Below are 23812 nucleotides of genomic sequence, written 5' to 3'. Positions count from 1 at the left end.
TATACAAGATTAAAGATCTGCTTTGAGTTTTGATTAAGAATGCAAAGTTAAAAGATTAAATACCAGCAAGCCAAATTAAAGAGGTTTAAATCCAATCTCAGAATTCATCAAAGTACCAAATTTTTAAGCTGTCATTACAACACTGGATTAGTGCAAAGCTTCCCTGAACCCTGATTTGATGTTCTCTGGTCCACAATGTTACTCTTCCTAGAGTCTGTGCTCTCAGCACAAAACCAGCTATTGTCTTGTATTCAAGCTTATCTCACCTAGAACTTTTTTTAATATATACACCCATCGCCTGATTAATCTAGGAATGCTGCATATTTTTTGTGACATGCATCTTGTACACTAGAAACAATGTGCTGTTCTGTATTGTGCATTGTCACGAAATGTATTAAAGCTTAGTAAACTTGGCTATTTTAGAAAAAGGTCTCCTTAGTCATTCTGGTAATTATGCACAATATTCCCGTGAGTTCCAGTTGTAAATACTTCCTTTCTGCATTCTAAGCTGCCTACTCCAAAGCTATGTTACAGGACAGTGGAAAAATGCAATAATAACTTGACCGAGGTGAGGTTAATATGGTCATCCGGCTTAAGAAAATGAACTTGCCACTTCTTTATTAAAGTCTATAATTGATATACAGACCTCCATGATGACTGAAAGCTCAGTTTAAATAAATGAAAACTGGAAAAAATATGTTGAGCTTATCTTCTAGTGCAAATTCTTATTATAATAAATTATATGAAATACAACAAGCTGTTTAGTGCACATGCTGTAAAACACTGAGAAAATGTCCCCTTGCTTTGCTCTTTCCTTTAACATTTTGGGTCTGTCCACTGCAGGGTACTTCTAATATTTGGGCTGCTGCAATTACATGAGTATTAACATGATTTCCTGGATTGCAACCACAAAAGATCACTTAAATACTGTACAAATCAATATTTTAATTTGCTGTTATTGCCTCTGGCAGAACACTGAATGTTAAATGACCCATAGAAAAATGTTCGTCCAGAGGCAACCCATACCTCCATACCTGCTGTGTGTGTATGGGGGGGGGGGGGTGGTGAGGAGGGTACAGAGTGAGGGCAGTGGCTTCAGCAGATATTACTAAGCATGCTCAGTACAAGCCAAGCAGCAACTCTAGAGGGGCATGTGACCCCGCATACCCCCAACACACGTTGGCTCTGCATAAGTCTTGGACTGGATTTTTGTAATATTAGAACTTTTCTTTTCAAAGAGACACATTTAATATTGTATTAGGCATTATTCTATGTATTTTCTCCAAATATCAGGTTAACGTCAAAGACATGCCGATGTACTGTTCAGAAATAATGCAGTTAATTCACTTTTCAGGTGCTTTATCAAATGTAAAAATATATTAAGGGTTTATTCTCTGTGGCCCATCTCCTCTTTCTGCTTGATCTTGAAGTTGTTGTCTACACCTACACCCTGGTTCCTCTCACTGGCTTTCTCATCCACGCTGGGGAGAGGTTCTGGAAACACAGGCCTTTCCTGACCTGCTACAAGGAAGGGGCCAGTCTTCTCCTGCCTATACTCTTGGTCTTCTAGGACATAGGTTACCGAACTCAAAATACCTAGATAAATATGTCTCACCTGCATCTGTAAAATGGGGATAACTCTGTCCTAATTAGTTAGTCATAGAATCATAGAATATCAGGGTTGGAAGGGACCTCAGGAGGTCATCTAGTCCAACCCCCTGTTCAAAGCAGGACCAATCCCCAACAAAATCATCCCAGCCAGGGCTTTGTCAAGCTGGGTCTTAAAAACCTCTAAGGAAGGAGATTCCATCACCTCCCTAGGTAACCCATTCCAGTGCTTCTCCACCCTCCTAGTGACAAAGTCCCTGCCCTGTATAGCTTACATTCTATCTCTTAGTATATATCTGTACAGCACCTAGCATAATGGGTTCCTGATCTCAGTTGGGCCCCTAGGTGTTGCTGTATTATAAATAACTATTAATAATAATTTAGGTTGCCTGCACCGACTGATTTAGCAGGCATGCATTTCTGCAGAGAGTTTGCTAAGTCTCATTGTGTGAGATTGTTTGCATTTTTACAGGAGAGCAGTAAATCTGTAAACTGAAATCATATAAAACTTCAATTGAATTTATTTGGTGTGTTTTTTGCTTTAAGCTTTCTAAGGACTTTAGTGGCTAAATTAATGATCATAAAGATGCATTAAGATCACATTCCTTTCCACCTGCACAAAGCCCAAGTGAATGAATGTTGCATGGAGGCTTCAATGAGGCTACCGTAGCTTCAAGGTTACTGCCCATATATGTGCGCAGAGGGGCGGGCATGAATTGCCCCCTTGGAATCGATAAGCCTTTTTACAAAAAGTCTAAGACCAGATGGCTCAGGAGATTGGCATTAGTATATCCCAAGATTTGTTACTTTGAATCCCACCGTCTGGTGGACTTGCAACAGTATACATGAAATAAGTTGGTCTTCAGTCTGAGTAGTGAATGTGTAATCACCAGCTGTGATAGTGGTGTGTGCACTGTTATCAGAGAGGCCAATGACCAGACATTCAGAGACTGAACTACCCTTTTGCCCTTGGATATGAACTTTCCAGAAGGGAGTTGAGGCACAATAGCCTGGCCGTGTGTAGGAGCTTGGAGCATCCTTCCCACAGAGTGTCTAGAATCTTGCTTTTTCTTCACTTTCAATTTGGCTGCTACTTAAAGCCATCTTGTGTGTGTGTGTGTGTGGGGGGGGGGGGTTCCTGTAATTTTCACTTGCCTCAAATGCCACTTTACTCCATGATTCTTCACGGGGGTTCTTGATTTGTCTTTGTATGAGATTATTAAAATGCTTCACATTAAAGACTGTCACTTCCCTTTTTGATACTATACAGTTGTCTTTACTTTGTATCTTAAAGAAATATTCTTCAGAACCATGCTTCCTTCTAGGATCCTGGTCCTGGAGGATATATAATTTTTTTTCTTTTGTGATCTTCCCATAAAGTGGCTTAATATACACTCAAGGTTTTTTTTTTCAAACAACAACAAAAATTCAGATTGACGAGGCTCTCTGTAAGAATGTTGTACCTGCACTTTGATTAAAGATGTAAAACATTGATTTGCATTGTTGCCATCCTGCTACTGGCAGTTTAATAATCATCTATCTTCTTGAAGTTCTGTTGTTCATGGCTTCATTTATGTAGATCTGAGTTGCAGAGACAAAAAGAAATCTCTCCTAGTGACCTGGAACCCAGGAAGAATGTGCTTGCTTAACTTGTTTATTCAATATAGATTAATGCATTGATGCCATCTTAAGGTTGAGATTCGAAACTGACAATACCCATACAATTAAAAGTGAAGGCATTCGGACTACCTTAGCTCTCTTCCCCTGTGCACACGTAAGGAAACCTGACCAAATGGGCATAGAGCTGTGGAAGTTGTGCCTATTTAAGTCACCTTGTGAATTTGGCCACATAGTCTTCCATTTCATAATCTTATCATGTGATATTGTAAATAGTCATAGATTCCAAGGCCAGAAGGAACTATTTGAGATCCTCTAGTCTACAGCCTGTGATGTAGAGGAGTTCAGAAATTCCCCAAAATAATTTCTAGAGCATCTCTTTTAGAAAAACATCCAATCTTGGTTTAAAAATCGCCAGTGATGGAGAGGCCACCATGACCCTCTTACCGGGGTGTCGGGCTGGGAGCTCATGGTCAGCTTATCATACACTTTGACCACCAAATCTTTTTAGGAATCCCTGCTTCCCAGGATAGAATCCCCCATCCTGTAAGTTTTGCCTACATTCTTTGTTCCTAGATGTATGTTTACATTTAGCCATATTAAAACACACACTTTTTTGCTTTGTGTCCAGCTTACTAAGCAATCCTATCAATAACCTGTCCTTTTCATTATTTACCACTCCCCCAATGTTTGTGTCATCTGCAAACTTTATCAGGGAAGACTTTGTTTTGTTCCAGGTCATTGATAAAAATATCAAATAGTATAGGACCAAGAACTGATCCCTGTGGGACCCAACTGGAAAGAGCCGCTCAATGATTCTCCATTTACCATTACAATGAGACCTATCAGCCCGCTAGCCTCTGATCCATTTAATGTGTGCTATGCTAATTTTATATCGTTCTGTTTTTAATCAAAATACCCTGCAGCACCAATACCTTACAGAGGTCAAGGTATATTACATCAATACTATTACCTTTAACAAAAATTGTAATTTCATTTTTTTAAAAATTGTTAGCTTGACAGGATCTATTTTCCATAAACCCTTGATGATTGCTATTAATTATATTACCCTCTGTGACTGGTTCCCCAGCATGCAATCTTGAACTGGGGTACTGCTGAATCCTCTGGCGTACCAGCCTTGGCTCCCTCTCCTACTGATGTTGTGACAAGCTATAAATCTGTCCAGGTCCTACACTTACACAGGCAGGAACACACCCAGTTAAGTCACATGAATGCTTTTGTCAGCCACTCATGAACCAACAATAGAGAGGCTCGAGCCAATTCCTTGCAGCTCCCCGGCCTAGAAACCAAGAGCTTGTACCATCTTGCCCTTGTCAAAGCCTGGCCAGTGTAAGGTTATTACCCAGTCCGCCACTTCTACAAAGCAAGGTGGGCATGCACCAGCTCTTGCAATCTGAGCAAATTTCCCAAGCACTTCAACCAAAATGCACTGTTTTAGGTAAATTATAAATCAGATGTATTAACTACAGAAAGATAGATATTAAGTGATTATAAGTAATAAGTGTCCAGATCATAGTTGGTTACCTGAGAAATAAAAGTAAAATCACAATCTGAGTTCTATACACTAGACAGGATTTGAACCAAGCAGTCTCAGCCTGATAGAGAATACAAGCAGGTTACATAGCCTCCATACTCGGGCTGGGACTCTGCTTCAGCCTGGGACCACCTCCCCAGTTCAGTCTTTGTTCTCCAGATGTGTTTCCAGGTGTTGAATGTGGGGGGAGAGAGGCCAAGTGATGATGTCACTTCCTCTCTTTTATAGTTTCTTCCAGGTTGCTGGAAAGATCCTTTTGCTATGATGTGAGTTAAGCAGTGTCCATTGGCTACATGCTATCTCTGAGACGTCTCCATTGATTACAGTTCCTGGGATAGACCTGGGAAGTGTGGATTCCTTTAATGGGCCATCAGCAGTGTCTGGCTGCTCCGTTGTTGTACCTGAAAGGCTGGTTGTGGGTGTTCCCAATCTCACTACATATTTCAGTAACACACACAGCAGAACTTCCCATACAATGATAGCACATACAATCCAACAGGAGATTAATGTTCAACAGATCAAGATTTTTCACTTTTTGTGAAATTGGCCCTTTTAAAGCACCAAGAATATAAATTACTGGTCTGGACTTTATTCTGTTTGCATATTATAAAATCGATCATCATGATCATTTGCACCAAAGCTACCATTAACTTTTAGTTCCATGATCAGTTCTTCTTTGTGTCAAGCTGAGGTCTAATATAGATTTCCCTCATTTTGGATGTTCATCAAACAGTTACTTTAGCAAGACACTGTAACTTCATTGTGTGAGTGTAGAAATATTTCATATGGTAACTTATAGCAAATCTAATGCTATCAGAAAACTGGTGTTTGATGTAGGCAGGGCTTGGTTTTGAAGGATGGTGAGCTAAGGGTGAGGCTACTCCTTGAGTTGAACAATTTCTATGTCAAGTGAAGCCCAGGCCTGAATGGCTATCAGATACTATCATGGTGAATTCTGCAGAGATGCCTATACATCTAATAGCAAAATGGGGTGGATTATAGTAGCAGCGTGATGCTAAAGGGGGGCATGGATCAGCTTTCACCTCACACTCTGCATCAGTACCTGGCTCAAGCTGGGAAGCTAATGATCCAACCAGTGGACCAAATTAGGTGATGAAGCCTGGTTACATGCCGCCTGAGGCACATTGCACATATAGTAAGAAGATGATGCTAAAAAGCAAGGCCCTGAATCAAAAAGTAGCTTCTGCAAACTGATTATCAGCTTCTCTACCTCATGCCCCCCCTTACACCTGTCTATGCCCCTCTACCCCCTGGAGCCAGGGCAGGAGTGAGGCCACGGCTCAAGAAGGGGGTGGATGCAGATGGGGTAAGGGGGCCAAGGCTGGGGCCATAGCTGTAGGCAGGAGCAGTCCCCAGCTGTGCCCCCCAAATGTTCCTTTGTGCCCCCTTAGGGAGGCGCACCCCACAGATTGGGGACTTTTGCTCTAGGGCCTTGTACAGTCTGGACTCTTTTTTTCCTTAATTTCCAACTGATGCTACTGCTGGGTTGGGACCACTAAGAAGACATTGACCAAGAGTCTCAAGTGATTAGTGACTTTTGGGTGCCCAGGTTGGCACCCACCCCCACAACAGGTTGCCTCCTAGTCCTTAGTGGTGGAACCAAAGGACCCTTCATTTGGATCTATTTTACCACTTTAAAATGTAAAAGATACCCTATGTAGTTGTGTAACATGTCCTGTAGAGTGGTCTATGGGATCCACACACCATTCTCCCATCTTCTGAGACAAAGCACCACTCTCTCTTTAATTCCATTCACTTCACTGAAATCAGAATTTCACCCACTGTGTCTCACTGCAGAAGAAACAGCAGGGTCAGCAGGGAACCCTGCTTCCTAGATTTCTGCCATTATCTTACACACCCCAAAGATGATAATAACAACAGGTGATGGGGAATTGAGGGAGGGGACCCAGGACCCATTGGAGACTGCTGGCCTAGCGACTGTTCCCTAAGATGTTCGTTTGTTAAAGCTTCAAATAAACATCCAGGGTTCTGGCTATTTTTCCAACTTGTGTGTGTGTGTGTGTGTGTGTGAAATCCAAATGATTAGGAGTGAAAATAAGAGGTCGATGAGCTCTTGAATGATCCCCTTTCATTTTGACTATGTCAGGTTAACCATTATTACCTAGTTAGACAATCATGATTTGGAATGATCGGACAGTCCTGAGATGACCTACAAAGCCTTTACTGTGTCAATATAAGGCAACTGAAGTTTTCTATGGCTTCTTGTGCATGGGATGGAGGGAAGCTCAAAACTGTTTTATTCTAATACTTTGTCCTTGTGTGATCAACTCTGGCAAAGAATTTCAGCTGATTACAGTAAAAGAAGGCAAATAGTTAGGGGACCCAAGAGAAAACTGCAGGTAGAAGCTACTTGACATAGAATACAATAAATGGACTGGTTATTGCTGAGCTTCACTAGTGTTTCAAGGCTTTTATTCCTCCCTTTGATGAAGAATGGGAATACAATGATGTAGCAAACCCTACTTTCATTATAACATCATTTCGGCTGTAAAGGTACCATATACTGTGTTAACATCATGCCAGAGTGATAAAAGGTTATTTCTCCCTCTTAACGATGTAGTTTGTTGTGAGCAACACAACATCATTAAAGGAGGCATCATCCAAAGATATCTGTAGTTGCAGGGCTTAGTCATAAGGTGTTGCAAGGCAGCTTTCACTCAGGTCAGCATCTTTCAGAATCAAGCCCTGAGTGGATAGCTGAAGGTTCTATTTAGTGGTGAGACCACTCCCAACATCAATAATGCCAAATGTAGTCAATGGGTTCTTCATGGATTTTTAAGGTCACAAGGGACCATTAGGTCATCTAGGCTGACCTCCTATATAACACAAGCCATAGGACTTCATCTGGTTACTCTTGTATTGAGACCAGTGACTTGTGTTTGGTTAAAGCAGGGGTCGGCAACCTTTGGCACGTGGCTCGCCAGGGTAAGCCCTTTGGTGAGCTGGGCCGGTTTGTTTACCTGCCGCGTCCGCAAGTTCGGCCCATCGTGGCTCCCACTGGCCGCGGTTCGCCGCTCCAGGCCAATGGGGGCTGAAGGAAGCGGTGGCCAGCACGTCCCTCGGCCCGCGCTGCTTCTTTGGAAAGTTCTGAGTGTCTCAAGTCAGAGTTAGAACGGAAAACTCTTTTGCTACTTTGACTATAGCAGTGGTAATCATGACAGTTACAATTATCATTTAAGTGAACCCACCTGATCTGCATGTACTGAGGGCACAGGAGTGTATAATTAGTTGTATAATAAGCCATAATAGGTTTTAACCTTCAGATAAATGAAAGACCTTCAACAGAGAAATTAATATTGATTAATATTGATTAAAATCTTCATTTTGTATTTTCTTAAAATAACTAACATTGTAAATCTCTATCCAGTGACACTAATGATTGCTCAGCAATCTGAAATGGTGCTTATGGGATGCTGATATCTTCAACTTGCCATTCATAATATGAAGTAATTTATCTTTACAGCCTTTAGGCATTTATGATTCACTGTTTGTTTGAAACTGCATTTTGAGTCTCTTCATGTTTTTCCAGTTAAACTAAATGACTAGACTATTTCCTTCCTTCACCACACTTTTAACTGTTGCTGTTTAATTAACCATCATCTGCTGCTGTTCAGTGGATGTTTGTTTATGGCTAGATAAATGTCAGTTATAAGCTGTGGCATAAATTCTTTTGATAGGGAATAGTCTATTTGTCAACTGCTGAACCTGTAAATAGAAGTTGCCTTAAAATCAGTTTTTCAGATGACATGTTTGGAAGAGGCAGTTTCTTAATAGATTTTTTTTTTAAATTGTTCCTCTAAATCAGTGGTTCTTAACCTGGGGTGCACGCACTCCCTGGGGGTCCAAATGCCCTTTCTGGGGGTGCAAGACATGCCAGATTTTTTTAGAAGGTAAATCATCAAAAACACAAATTAAGCACAGGCACGTAAGTACAACTACTTTGTTTCATCAAACCTATGTATTTATTAACATTATACATTTTTTAACGATTACTGTAATATACAAACAAAAATATATCTAAAGAACTGACCTACTTCAATGATTTTTGATAAGCGGTGCGAGAACATATTTCAAGAATCAAAGGGGTGCAGGCTGCAGTAAAGGTTAAGAACCACTGCTCTAAATGAAGTATACAGTTTTCACTGGATGTGAAACAATTATCCCAAACTGAAACCATATGTGACAGGGAGAGGATTATATGGATTTCTTATAGTATTTTACCAAGAGGTTTAGCTCCCTGGAAATGCAGCTCACATTTGCATTTGTCAGCTTTTTATTTTTCCCTTTTTTAAGCCTACAGTAAAACTTAAGTCTAATATTGTGACCAGCAAAAGAGGAAGAATAGATAGGGATATGTGGTGCTCTCTTTTCCAGGGCCTGAATTCAACTCCTCTGTAGTCCTTTAATACCTGTAAAAGAGAGAGGCTTGGTTTATTTATTTATTTATTGGCTGAAATGCAGAGGGAGTTCAGCACCTTTGAAAATTGGACCATAAATGTTTAATAAATCACTTTCCCATGTAACCTTCATTTTAATCGGATATGTTTTAATGTAGGCTTGAGCAACAAATACCTGGTTTCACATTTATGGGCATGTGACACACTGGATTGTCAATGGACATATTGAGATACCAATGTGGTTTGGACATTCTAATATCTTCCTTTTTCAGGAGGGAAGAGAGTGGATGGTTTTCACAGGGACTGACTTGTTGATTGTGACCTAGATTAAAGGGTTTGTATTACACAAATTCTAACTAAGACTTGGGCTTAGTTCAGTTTCCTAGCAATGAAAAGTCCATGTTACAAAAACCAATACCACAACTGACTGCCTTATTGGAAGATTCAGCAAATACAGAAAAGGATTTAATGGTGCTGGAAACTGAACTGTTTTACCTTTCTGTGGATCAATAGACTTCTCTTCGCAGGGAGTCCTGGCCTCCTTCTCTAGACATTTTAAATGACCTATATTGTGCCTGCAAAAACAAGAAGCCCGTTTAAGGTCAAGCTGTAAATTGGGCTCAAAGTGCAGTTCTACCCCAATTCCTACGTAAACTTGGACTTTCTTATTCAATGAATTTGTCCTCTGTGTAAATGTAGATGTGCTTATTTCACTGATTAAAATATATATTTTTTACTCCTGTTAGCCTATAAGAATCTGAAAAGCTTTGGGAGCATGAGCAGGATTCTATTTTGGCATGCATGTCATTCAAACAGTGACTGACTAAACTGAAGCTTCAAGCTGTACAGAGGTTTTCACTTCAGTTGCACCGTAACTGCATGCACACTGCAACACCCTTCTGTAGGTCAGTGTTGGTATGGCTATAGCTCAAGTGGGAGAGAACATAGGTCCATTTTTAGATTCCAGGTAGAGCTTGCTGTGCTGGCAGTTAGGAAAAAAGGGAAAATAGCATCTTGTTACTTGTAAATTTAGCAAATTGTATCTGAAAGTCACTGATATTCCAAATGTGGGCTCCCACAATGCCTTTTTTCTTGGAGTCACTTTTTAGAGTAGAGCCACACTTTAAAATAGGATTTATCCCCTTTCATTTAGGAATGAAGGCAACTACTGCACCTCCTTAGGTCTTGAATCTGTAATGTTAATGTTTCTATCATAGACCTAAGGAACATGTATACCAAAATCAATATATCTGAATCAAAACCTGTTTCTGCTCTAAAGCATACTCAATTCAATCCGTTGTTTTCCTAAACTGATATGCTGTATATTTTACTAACACATATCCTAGGTATAGTAAATGATCTTGTGGATCCAGTCTTCCTACTTGGACTCTCTAATTCTTTGGATGACCATGTCCATTTTTGGGGAATGTGGGGCCCAAATATCTATTTCAAGTACTAGTGTTGTATATGCCTAGGAAGAGAGATTCTCTACACCAAAGGAGCTTCACATCCTGGCCAGAACTCGGTGCTTAATTCGTAAGGAAAGAGGCGCTAGGGCTCAAGCTGAATGACTGGAGAGCAGTGGATGCTGGCCAGTTGCCCAGCTCTGAAGGCAGAGCCGCTGCAAGCAGCAGCACAGAAGTAAGGGTGGCATGGTATTAGGGTGACCAGATCAGCAGTAAAAAATACGGGAAGGGGGGGAAACAAAAAAAAAAAAGGGAGTTTAAAAGGGGCCGGGGGCATTAGCAGGCCCCGGCCGTGTGCGCTGCCCTCCCCGCGGAGCCTCCCGCCCCCCGGCCCGCCACGGGTATATGCGGTGCATAGTGGATCTGGGTGGGGGCAGCGCGGAATGGGCAGGGGCCGGGTGGGCGGCACGGGCCGAATCCCCGCTGCTGCCAGGGAGCCCCACGCCTCTCCCTCCCGCTCACGGCTGCGGCTGCTTCCCGGCGGGACGCGCCTCCCGCCGCTCCGGCCACATGCGGCGCGCATCCCCTGTGCCTAGTCTCCCTCCCGCCGGGAAGGAGCCACTGGACGCGCGCCGCATGTGCCCGGGGCGGGCTGGGGGGCGCGTCCTGCCGGGAAGGAGCCGCAGCCGCGAGCGGGAGGGAGAGGTGCGGGGCTCCCCGGCAGCAGCGGGGATTCGGCCTATGCCCCCGCACCGCCCACCCAGCCCTTGCCCGCTCCGCGCTGCCCCCGCCCGGACCCACTGCGCTACCCCACGGGCTGCAGGGCTGGAGCAGCCTCCAGGTTGCGCTCCCGGCCCCTATGTGCAGCGGCCGGGGGGCTGGGCAGGAGTCCTCTGGCACGGCAGGGGGCCATCCATCTGGCTGAGCCCCCCCATCTCCCTCCCTTGCCAGCCCCCCTTTGCCCGCCCGCCTGGTGCCCGGGTGCCGGAGCTGACTCACCAGCTCCAGGATCCAGGCACTACCGCAACCCCCTCCCTCCAGGCTTGCGCCGCCATGCTGCAAGCCTGGGAGGGAGGAGGAATGCTGCGTGGTTGGGGAAGAGGCGGGGATTTGGGGAGGGAGCCAATGGGGGAAGGAGGGGGCGGAGCCAGGGCAGCGGCGGCGGGGGGGGGGAGTCCCTCCGGGAGGGCAAAATTTCTTTTTTGTCCAGTGTCCCGACCAAATATTGGTCGGGACATGGGACAAAGAAGCAAATATCGGGACAGTCCCGATAAAATCGGGACGTCTGGTCACCCTACATGGTATAGTATTGCCACTCTTACTTCTGTGCTGCTGCTGGCAGCAGTGTTGCCTTGAGTGCTAGGTGGCCAGAGAGCGGTGGCTGCTGACCAGGAGCCCAGAGGTGCCGGGGCTATGAACTGCCGAGCCCAGAAGTGCGGGGACTGAGCCCCGGCACAAATGAAGCACAGGCTGAACTTGATGGCACCCAATTTACAAGTGTCGGAGTCAGGTTGGGTAGTCTCCGATTACCTCCTCCTGCCTGTGGGGCAGTGTGGCGACTGTGTGTCTGGCTCCTGCTGGCTGCCGCAACCTCATTGTGCTGAACAGTGAGTGTGCTCATGAGTTCAGATAGGTTGTGGGCTAGTTGGGCCTGGGTAGAACTTAAAAATAAGGCCCAGGCAGACCTCTACCCTGAAGAACTTACAGTTCAAGTAAACAAGAATGAGAGAGGGTAGGAGAAGGGGATGATGATGATATCCCCTACCTTTCAGCTGGGAAACTGAGGCACAGAGAGAATGTGATTTGCCCAAGGTGTCTCAGTCGGTGGCAGAGCTGGGAATTAGTCAGATCTCCTGAGTCTCACTCCAGTGCCTTAACCAAGCTATCATCTGTTTTTCCTCCTCAAGTGATAGATTCAAATCTCACAGGCCTGAAGGACCCAGGTTATAATCCTGGCTTCTTCAGTGTGTGGCTGATTTATCTTGTAATAGTGCTTATGGTCTGGAACTTACAGATTCATTAGCTGACCATATGGCTTTATTTTTTTCTGTAATTGTAATTAGTTTAGGCCACTGTTACTCAACCCTTTTGTGCTGGTGACCCCATTTGGACTTAAAATAATTGTGACCCCCCCACCCACCCACACACACACACACACTGTAAGCGTTGGCCTGGGCTTCAGCCCCCCACAGCAGGGCTGAAACATGTAACTTAGCTCTGCAGGGCCCCCTGTGGTGTGGGTGCCAAGGCAATTGCCTTCCTTGCTACCCCCTAACGCTGGCCCTGCACTTGCAACCCCCCCACCTCCCAAATCTGTCCTGTGGCCTTCAGGGGGTCATGGCCCCCAGGTTGAGAAACACTGGTTCAGGTTATCTCTTACTACCTATTGATAACTGGGAGGAACGAGTTGTTTCTTGAGACCTCTTCTGTTGTAAGTGGTATGGTATCTTCCCGTCAACTTTTTTACTGTGCATTTTGAATTGTGAAGCAGCCTTCTTTGTGTTAGTTGTGAAATATAAGGTAGATCTGATTGACAAAATTTGAGTAGCATGGGCTTTGGACATGTTAAAGATCAACTTAGATTCATGCTCTGTTAACAATTGAGAAATATCATGAGGTCACATTCACACTAGTGGATCTAAGATATGTCATTGGGGTAGTGGAATAGGGATTGGTATATAAAATGCATAGTAACTTGCAATGTACATTGCTAAAGAAACCAAACAAGCCATATTTTAATATAAGAAGCTAATTTTTAAACTAACCTTGGAAAAGTTTAAAGGCACATGATGGAGCGTTCACCACACACTCTTTTAGAAGAGGGTTAATGAGGTTGAGAAGGAGCCACTTAACTGCACAGGCCACAGGTGAGGGGAGTTAGGTGGCCTAAGTAACCCCTGGATGATGATGATGGAGCCCAGATCAGAAGAAACAGGTGGGGCTAGTATAAGGCCAGGAGCAGAAGAGGGCTGCAGTAAGGGAGCCTGTAACCACTCTCGGGACATTAGAGAGGGAAGGAACAAACCTAGGGGGAGAGGGTGAAGGAAAAGGGTTAGGAAAATAGCAGTGAGGTTTAAGATTAGAGGGTTCTTGAGCTGGAACCTAGAGTAGGGGGTAAGCCCAGGTTCCCCACCAGCCACTGGGGAAGTGGCACAGCCTGTGCGGTGAATGGGAAGACTGCCTGAGACAGTTTGCATGGAGAGATTTGATACCCCAGCCAAGCTGTGAAGGGAGAGCACCCTGAGTGGCAGAGAGAGGCAGCAGAGCATGTGAATGAGTGACAGAAGGGGGCATTGGACCTGGAAGGAGCTAATCCCCAGAGCAGCCAGGAGGCAGCGCCCTAGTGGTGAGTGTACCCTGTGACAGGACAGCTGCCATCTCTCAGAGCTATTGTTTGTGTATGTCTCTACTTGGAGTGGGATGTGTGTGATGTTTTGAGGTTTGCCCAGGATGGTAAGTGGTTTGGTCACCATTTGCCTTGTAACGCTGGGTGCCTTGTGGCTGTGCAGCTTTGGTCCAGCGCTCTGACCTTATCAGTCTGCCAGCAGCCCACAAGCCTCACCTGGACTTTTTCCAACTTGGTTACTCCTTCCAGGCCAACCTTAGGACTCTTCCAGCCCCAAATTTGCCCCAGAATTGTCCTACTGCAGGAACCAGTCCCTCTCAGTGGGCCCTCACAGAGAAAGCCTTGGGTTTGCTGCCTTTACAGAGACAGTAAAACAGTCCAGCCTATTAGCTTTCTAGAAGCACACACTTTACTGAATTTACCCAATACTGATTGAGAATGAAAACAAAACACGTTTATTAACAAAAGAGCTTGTATTAAGTGACACCAAGTACAAGGGGGACAGGTAAAAACAGTTACAAGCACACAAAAGTGAAAACACACATCTAAAAGATGAAAACTTAATCTAGCAAAATGGTTTCTCACCCCCAAGTCTCCTTTCCAGCCTTTTACTGGCCAGGACCCATCACAGAGATCAAACGCTTGGTTTCTTTGTCTCCTAAGATGAAGGATAAAGATGGAGTGTCTCTCTCTGTTCCTTATATTCCCAAAGCCAGTCCTGCAGCTTGCACTGCTATAGCTACATGCTATTGTTAGCACGCTAGCTCAATGACCGCTGGCGAGTATGTCTCTTTGAGCTGGGAATCTCATCCCCAGCTCCAAGTGTAGCATACCTTTAGTCTGCAAACATTAGTTGTAGTACAGTAGTACAGGTCCCAGCTGTGCTAAGCCCTGTACAAACACAGTTTCTCTCTCCTCCAAAGAGTTTGCTAGCTAAATAGGCATCACAAAGGGTGGGAGGGGAAACAGAGGTCCAGAGAGGTAAAATGGCTTATCCACAGTGGTGCAAGTAGATTTTAATTCTTACTGGTATGCGTAGGCGACTCATGGAAGTAACACAAAGGGGGACACCAGCTAAAGGGGGGCACGTGACCCCCCCCATGTAACTCCTCTCTGCCCCCAGCCCAGGGCCCTCATGCTCTCCCTGTCCCCTCTTCATCCCACATTACCTCGGGGGGGACGACGACGACTCTGTCCTCCCACTGCGCAGGATACTGATTTCTGAACTGCAGGGTTCTCCCAGGAACTGCAGTGGTGAAAGGAGCAGAATGTGGGGAAGCCAAGCAGCCTCACACCGGCAGCTCCTCCAGCGTGGCTGTACCATCCCCAGCCCTGTCCTCTGGTAGGCCTGTACAGATCCCAGAGAGGAGACGCAGCTGCGTGGAAGGGCTGGGGGCGAGGCTGGGGCCGGTACAGCTGCGCTGGAGGAGCTGCCAGCATGGGGCTGCCCAGTGGCCCCACCTTCTGCTCCTTTTGCTACTGCGGTTCCCAGGAGAGCCCTGCAGTTCTGAAATGTCTTTCCAATACAGTACCGGCAAAAAATATCTTAATGGTATGGCGCACCCGACCGTACCTGCTTACTTGCACCACTGCTTATCCAAGATCATGCAGCAGGTCAGCTGCAGAGCTGAGAATAGGACCCAGGTCTCCTGACTGTGTCAAGTCTACCCACTAGACCACGACAATAGTCACCAAGATATAGGTCAGGCCAGAGAAGACTGTTGCGGTTGTAACATCAGCTCAATTATATTTTTCTTGTGCAAAAAAAGTCTGAAACAAAAGAAAAAAAGATTAGCTCTAGACATTTAAGTTCTTGGGAATGGCTTGTAGCACCCTAAAGCCTATAGCCTTGACCTGGGTGAAGGGTTCCGTGTTGCTGTCATGTTTGGAAACTTTGACCAATGACTCTATTAATTTCAGTATGAACAAGATGCATAAAGAAGAATGTCAATATCTTAGACTGCCACTAGGTGACAGCACACTTATGAATGTGTTTCATGTCATAATGAAAGCAAAAAGGCATTTCTTCCTCTGATATATTCCACCCTGACTGCAGTCCATGTATCTAATCTATCAGACTGCTCAAAGTTCTGAGCAGTGATCTCCTTCTGATAACATTTCCAGTTGTTGGAAAATACCATTTTTCATGAAGGATTTTGTTGTCAGCATAGCCGCTGGCATATCTTCATGTGACAATAGAATAGTGCGATCCTTAGCATTTTCCACAAATAACAATTCAGAGGTCACATAGCAATGTATGGCACTTAGTTATGACACTACAAACTGATCTTTGCAAGGATGTCTCTTTTCCCTTGTGGCTTTTTTTGTGCACCCTGTTGCAAACTTTTCGTCAGAACTTGCAAGAGGGCATAACTGTGTTTTCCTTGTCAACTGTTGTAATGTAATGAGCTCATTGAAATTGATCTTTTGCCAAGATTTTAATGATTTCTTAGGAGGCCAAATCCTGACCTCCTTACTCAGCTTGTTACTCTTTATGCAGGAGATGGCATATTGTTTCTTTTGCTAGATATAGAGAAAATAGAGACTAACGTGTGAAGACCACGTCCTCTGTACTCAGTACATAATATTGCACAATTTTTTCCAGAGAAAACAAATGTTCCACATTGCATCAGATTAAACACTATTGCTCATATATATGGAATTGTTCATATATTGCCTATGTAGGGAATGAAATCAGTTTCTTTGTCTCTTATTATAAGAGGGGAAATACATAGTCCAAAGAAAGAAATCAACCCGTTTATTGCAGCAACATAGCTGTGTCGGACAAAATATCAAGTCAATTGTAATCCATATTTACCCTTCATCAACTAGGAGTGTTCTTTAAGAGGGATCAGATTACTTCTTACGTAGTTCTATTTAAAGGAATGGGTCTGCCTGGGCTATGCAGCCCCCTCCCCCCCCCCCCCAAAAAAAACCCTGTAACCAGTCTCAGAGCCTGGGTCAATTAACTCAGGCTCAAGTTCCAGGGCTAAAAATAGCTGTGTAGATGTCAGGGCTGGGGCTGGAGTCCAGGCTGAGACCTAGCAAGGGGGGAGCATCTCAGAGCCCAGGCTCCAGCCCCAGCCCAAACGTATGAGCCTGAGTCAGTTGACATGGGCTCTGAGACTTGCTGCTGCTGCAGGGTGTGTGTGTTGGGGGGCAGGGGGAGGAGGAGGTTCTGGTTTTGCTGTGTTAGCATACCTAGGGTGCTACTTGGTGTAAATAAGGGTGACAATACCTGGTTTTTCAGCCATCATATGCTTCTCAGGTTGTCCATAGAATCATCATGCTAAATTAAATGAAAACTCTAACAGATACAACAGAAGAAATGTCTACATGCAGAATTTCATACCCTTTTTAACACACTGATTTGTCTTGATTTATGTGAACCGGACTGAGCCTTTGAGACTCTTTAGTTCTTGACCCTGCTGCAGACATCTTGCATGACCTTGGGCAAACTGACTCCCTCTTTACCTGGTTCTCCATCTCTTGGTGCTGCTGAAACCTCGCTCTACACCTTTGTCTATCTTGTCCAATTAGACTGTAACTCAGTCTAGAGGATAGGGACTGCTTGCTCCCCATGTTCACTTCAAGTGCCTAGCCTAATGGGGCCCAATTTAAGCTGAGGCCTTAGGTTGCTATTAGATGTAATACTCGCACAAATAGTAATAATAAATTAGGACTGGGTGAACCAGTTCGAATAAAACAACAAATGACACATATCTCTGCTCCAAACTTTGTGTTGAATTTGTCCAAAGTTTGGATAACTATTTAAATAAAGAATTATTTTTTGGTTCTGCCTTTCCTGTATGGAGTGGAGGCCACACTCAGAAGTGCTAAATTACTGAGGTTATCACTGGTGGTTGGGTTTTTTTTTTTTTGATCCGGCCAGGATCTGATACTGAACATCTCGCAAGGGACCTTGTTTCATGAAATGCTTCAAGATGTTTTAGATGGTTTGGATAAGCATCCAAGCTCTGAGGTTTGCTGATCACTATAATGCTCCATTAGAGCAGGCTTTGGGCTTTCCTGGGTCATTTGCTGGCTTGTAAAACCATACTCCTTTTTTGTCCTAGTTTTGCTTGTCTGTTTGTGTTAATATTGCTGCAAAACCCACAACTGTGGCATCTACAACCCCCCCTATTTGTTTCTGCTTAGCAGTATCTTACATGATAGTACTGCTGACTTGTTTGGTTTTTTAGCTGCTTGCTACTATGTAGTCAAAGATCAATTGCACATGTGTGCGCGCACATATATACTACATACAGAAACGTGAAGATTACTTTGTCATGGTACAAACGCTTCCTACTGCATGTATACTTCTTGGTTTTATTGTTCTGAAACATGTTGTCAGTGAAATTCCTTCTCCTAGGGGGAAAAGTAGCTGGAAAATTCCAATCTCTGTTGTACTCTGTTACAAAAGCACCCTGAGGCTCATTTGCCTCTTGCTCTGTGCTCCCATCAACCTTACTGCAGTGGATTTCTGTCCTGAGGGGCTTGATCCTTCTCCTACTGATCTTAGTGGGTTGCTATTAATTTCATCAGTGGGTGCGGCAACAGCCCCCAAATTCATCTTGTTTTTTAAAGTTTAAATTTCCATGAAAAGCCACACTGCCTATACACCTTCCTGAAAGAGAACTTGTTCCTTGATAATTTGACAGCAGGTCTCAAAGGAATGAAAACAGTTAAGACACCTCAAATATTACATTATTATTGTGCTATTAAATTTTAAATAAATGGAGATATTCTATCTCCTAGAACTGGAAGGGACCTTGAAAGGTCATTGAGTCTAGCCCCCTGCCTTCACTAGCAGGACCAAGTACTGATTTTGCCCCAGATCCCTAAGTGGCCCCCTCAAAGATTGAACTCACAACCCTGGGCTTAGCAAGCCAATGCTCAAACCACTGAGCTATCCCTCCCCCCTAAATTTTGTTTAACAAGCATATGAAAGATCCCATTGAAAGGAAAATCCTGATGCAGCCTTCAACTACTGAGCTGCTATTGACATTAAAAAAAAATCTGTAGAAGATTAAAGACCACTGTGGGGAAAAAACACAGTAAAATGAAGCAGATATATAGTAACTGCATGATGAAACTCTAGACAGATGTCAAAATGATAGCAGAAATCTCCACTGCATAGAAAAGACATATTTGAGCATGCAGAACTTTCCTCCAGTGAGGAATGCTTAGTCTCGCTAATACTCATGAGGAAGTAAGAACTCCTGAAGTAAGGATTACAGACATGGGTCAAAAAGAATCAACAAAAACACATACAAATCCAGGATAGAATAACCTCTCTCTTGTAGCCAAGGGAGCCTGTCATGGCTATGCTTACTCAAATGGTATGGCTGTGAGTCACCATACCATCTTGCCAAGAATGGATTGTCCCCATCTGCTTTTTCAGATGGTGGCTCATCACCTGCAGTTCAGTTAGGAAACAGTACCAGGGAAGTTAAAGTAATAACCTCAAAATGCCTATATCTAGGTTTCATGGACAAACCACACATCACAAATATCAGTTTGATTTTACCTACCCAGGGGGCAGATTTCTTAACTAACTATAGAAAGGCCAGTGTGGTGGGTTTTTTTGTTTTTAACATTTCAAAAATTGAATAAACGTTGGTCACTTATAATTAAAAATGACACACACCTTGCTGTTCCTTTGGACCTGGACCCATGACTTTTTTAATTAACATTTTTGACATATCACAGCAGTGCTGGTGAGGCCAAAACTCATACCTGCAAAATCCACTACAATCTTTCTGCAGAGGAGCTCAGGGATGAGGAATGTAGCAAACGATGGACCCCAGAGCTCTCAGATGAGACAATGAGCTGAGCAACCATTTTAACACTACTTATACGCAAGGCTAAGTTTTTGTCACGGATATTTTTAGTAAAAATCATGGACAGGTCATGGGAAATAAAAAAAAAAATATAGATATATAGATATACATATTTTTTTACCTGTCCCTGATTTTCACTAAAAATATCCCTGACAAGAGGGGTAGGTGGGTTCAGCACCCACTGCTGCTGCGGCTCCTGGGTCCCCCACCGATGTGGTGTGTGGGAGCTCTGGGGTCCCCCTGCCTCTGGGGCTGGGCTGCTGCGGAGTCCCCTCACGCCGGGCAGCTGGTAGCTGCAGGGTCCCCCAACCGCTGGCTGCGGCTGGACAGATGCGGGGGTCCGCTGGCCGCCCGCTATGGCTGGGCAGGTGCTGAGGGTCCGCTGGCCATGGCGGGGCAGCTGCGGGGTTCCCCCACCAGGTTGGGGCCTGGGAGCTGCAAGGGCAGGGCTGGCTGGGAACTCCAGCTCTAGGGCAGAAAATGTCACTGAGGACAATGGAAGTCACGGATTCCGTGACCGCCGTGACATAATCATAGCCTTACTTACACGTGATATTTTAGCGGTCTTAACTGTATTCATTCTTTTGAGACTTCCTGTCAAATTATCTAGGGAACAAGTTCTCTTTCAGAAGGTGTATAGTCAGTGTGGCTTTTCATGGAAGTTGGTGTGAAAAATCCACACTTTAATTACATGTGGACATATTTTAAAATTATTGGCCATTCATTGTGTAAATTAACAGATATTAAGTTCATTAGCTGTAATGTATATGCAAAACTACAAGGAAACTGTTAGCTACAACTGCTTGCATAATGTCTTCATGGAAAGGTATTTAATCCACTTTACTTGGCCAGTGTAGACAGGGCTTCTCTTTGCTATAAACCATTTCGGAAATGCAGTTTATATTGATAAATCTAACTTTGACTATAATTGTTAACATGCCCTTTATAAGAGCAATATTTCAATGCTCTAACCCTGTTCCCCCATAGATTCACAAGTTCTGTGGTTTTTTTTTTTGAGAGGGCTGGGAGAGATGGGGAAGCCAATTGGGATGGACCCGTAACATTTGTTTTTAGAGTAATGACCACAACATCTTGCTGTGGAGCCTTTTCTACTTTTCTTTGCACACAGAGTGGCATGTTGCCCAGCAGTGGGTCTCAAACACTTTCCCCCCCATAACATAGACTGTCTCCTATTAATGAGGAGATCTTGTGGCCAACCTCCCCTTCAAATGATATTGAGATCAGCAGTTATACCGGCTGATCCCTTTTCTCCTTCCCCTGAGCACATGTTGAGCTCCCTTCTCCTCAGTTCCTTACCTAATCAATTTCTCTTTATTCATTCCATTCAAAATCAATTCTCTTTGCAATCAATCCCCCTCACCTCCGGACAAATATAACTTTCCTCCTTTCCCTGCTCCTCTTTCTTCTTTCAAAATCACTTCTCTTCAAACTTCCCCCCACCATCCTTTGCCCCTTCAGGATCCTGGCTTCTTCATGTCCAGTTATTTCCTTCTTCCCACCCACCCTTTTAGGATCTTACTTCCTCCTCCTGGCCCTTCAGGGCCCCTGCTCCTTGGCTACTTCACTGACCCAGCTTTCTTTCTTTGCTGCTATTCCTCCTGAAGTAATTCCTTTGCCAGGTAGCTTCTTCTGATAAGAGTGAACTCATTCTGGCCCAGTGACTCCTCCTTGTGTCAGTATCCATCATGGCAACGGTTCCAAAGTGTAAAAACTGGGACACCATCATAGGGAGGCAGCACAGGTCTGTTTTGGGGGGAGGGGTTCTAGGGAGAGTGTGCAAAAGAATATTTGAACAACTGAAGGGGATGAGGAAGTGGGGAGAAGAGAGGGAAAATATGGTACTTATTTCTCATTACCCAATCCCCTCCATACCACTTTCCCCCCCAGGTCAGCTCCTCCTCAATCAGATCCCTATATTAGTGGGGACTGACAGGGTGCTATCTGTAGCTCCCTGGTCACTGAGATTGCAGGCTTAATTGAAATCAAGTCACCGGTTTCCATTGAGGATTACTGACCCTTGGGTAGTGATTGTTGGGCTAATGAGGCAATTGGCTCACTAATTGGGAAGTAAATGGGAGAGCTGAGAGGAGGAGCCTAGGAGAGGGGAGAGTTGTGTGTAAATCTCCTCCTGCTGTATACCTGTGGTACACTTTGTTTTGCTCTGGAACAGCAGAATAAATGCACACATGATGAAAGGGAAAAAAACCTGTGTGTTTGTATTAGACCACAAAAACAGGCTAGGCAGTGGTACTCCGAGGATCGAAGAAGGCTCTCCCTGTGACAGGGACTCATGCAGGGGAGTGGGCCCACGGTAGTAAAGCTGATTGAAAAATGGGAATATTTTTGCATGCTATTTGCATAATTTACCCCCCAGGTACTCTTGCCACTTCTCATTTCTGATTGGCTGGGAGTTTGCTACATAAGGTGACATGATGATGTCCCTGCCATCTCTTCTTTCCTCAGAGACATGTACAGTGTGTTCATGTCATCATTTCTTAAGGAAAACTTATTGCTGATAACTTAAGGAAATCTCCCTGCCATTCCTTTTTACACTGGAGTAGAAATACCTTCAGTTTCTCCCCATCACACTAGTTTAGTCATTACCCTATGAATTTATCTTGTGCTTTATATCTACCACATTTTAAATTAGGCCCTGATCCCACAGCTTGTTGTGCTTGCATGCCATCAAGGATTGGGGTCTAAGGTTGTAAGGTGTTCTGGGCAGGGAATCTGTCTGTACTGTATTTGTATTATAAAGCACCATACATATTTGCAGTGCTGTAAGTTAAGTGTTGCACTATTATACAGTATGTATATTTGAATTAAATTCTCTCTAAAATGGGTATGGACATTGACTGTTTACAGCCATAAGCTATTTGGCTTTCTATCCTAATTCAATGGTGCCCTACTAACAAACCAACTTCCTGTGACTATAAGTGATGCAGCCACTTTGTATCAGACACCATAAGCACACATATCATTTGAGAACATCTGATAAAATGCACTAGAAGATGCAGCACTGATCCTATTCTGCTCCTCTAGGATAAATGGAGATCGTGTGGCTCTTTGACATTGTGTCTGTTATGCACCTGAAATGCTTATTAATGGCCCCATAATGCATGTGGTCTTGCTTAACTGATGGTTGACTGACTTAAAAATCCATTTCTTGACTCAAGTCTACCATCTGTCTCTTATAATTACAAGAAGTGATTCTAAGATTTCAAATCTGTCATCAGCTACGTCCTCTTCTAGCTGTTCTATGGAAAAGCTTAAAATGTCCCATCTGGCCAGTTTGCACTAGGTGGAAACAATTTATGTACCAGTGACCAGACTATTCATCCTCTTACTCGAAATTTGTTGCATTTCAATCATATGGATATGCTTTGGGTAACAGTAATTGAACTTCGATCGAACCCTAACATAGGGCACGGAGTGTGATTCAGGTCACTAATAGTTCTGATCTTGCCAATCAAGTCTACTAATACAAACAAAAAGCCAATTCAACAAAACTGCTCTCTAGTCCAATCACACACAATTGTTCAAAACCTCAGTATCTAGCTCACAAACTTTTCCGTTCATTTCGGTCTTCATTACTAGAGGTGGGACTGTGTGGACATTTTTATTTTTAATTTAAAAAAATCAGTGAATATGTTGATGCTTTGGCGATTAACTGCATGGAGAGAATAAAGCTCAGATCATTATTCAGATGGTCACAGTCTCTCAACACAAATCATGATTTTCTGACTCTTATCAACTGCTCAAAATTCTGTGCTAATTACAAGCCATTTTCTGCCACCCTAATTCATGGTGAGTTGTACCTTACTGAGTGGTTCTATCAATTTAAATAGGACTATGCACAGGATAATGTACAACTCACCATGAGTTAAGGTGGCAGATACTGGCCCTTAAATCACTACGCTGTCAAACAGGCACAGGTAATCTAAAAGCAACATTCAACTTTTTTTATTTTTATTGTT

The sequence above is a fragment of the Terrapene carolina genome, unplaced genomic scaffold, assembly GCF_002925995.2.
Source record: "Terrapene carolina triunguis isolate 2854851 unplaced genomic scaffold, T_m_triunguis-2.0 Scaffold31, whole genome shotgun sequence".
Lineage (NCBI taxonomy): Eukaryota > Metazoa > Chordata > Testudines > Emydidae > Terrapene > Terrapene triunguis.
The sequence above is the reverse complement of the archived record's forward strand: the minus strand, read 5'-3'. Positions refer to the sequence as shown.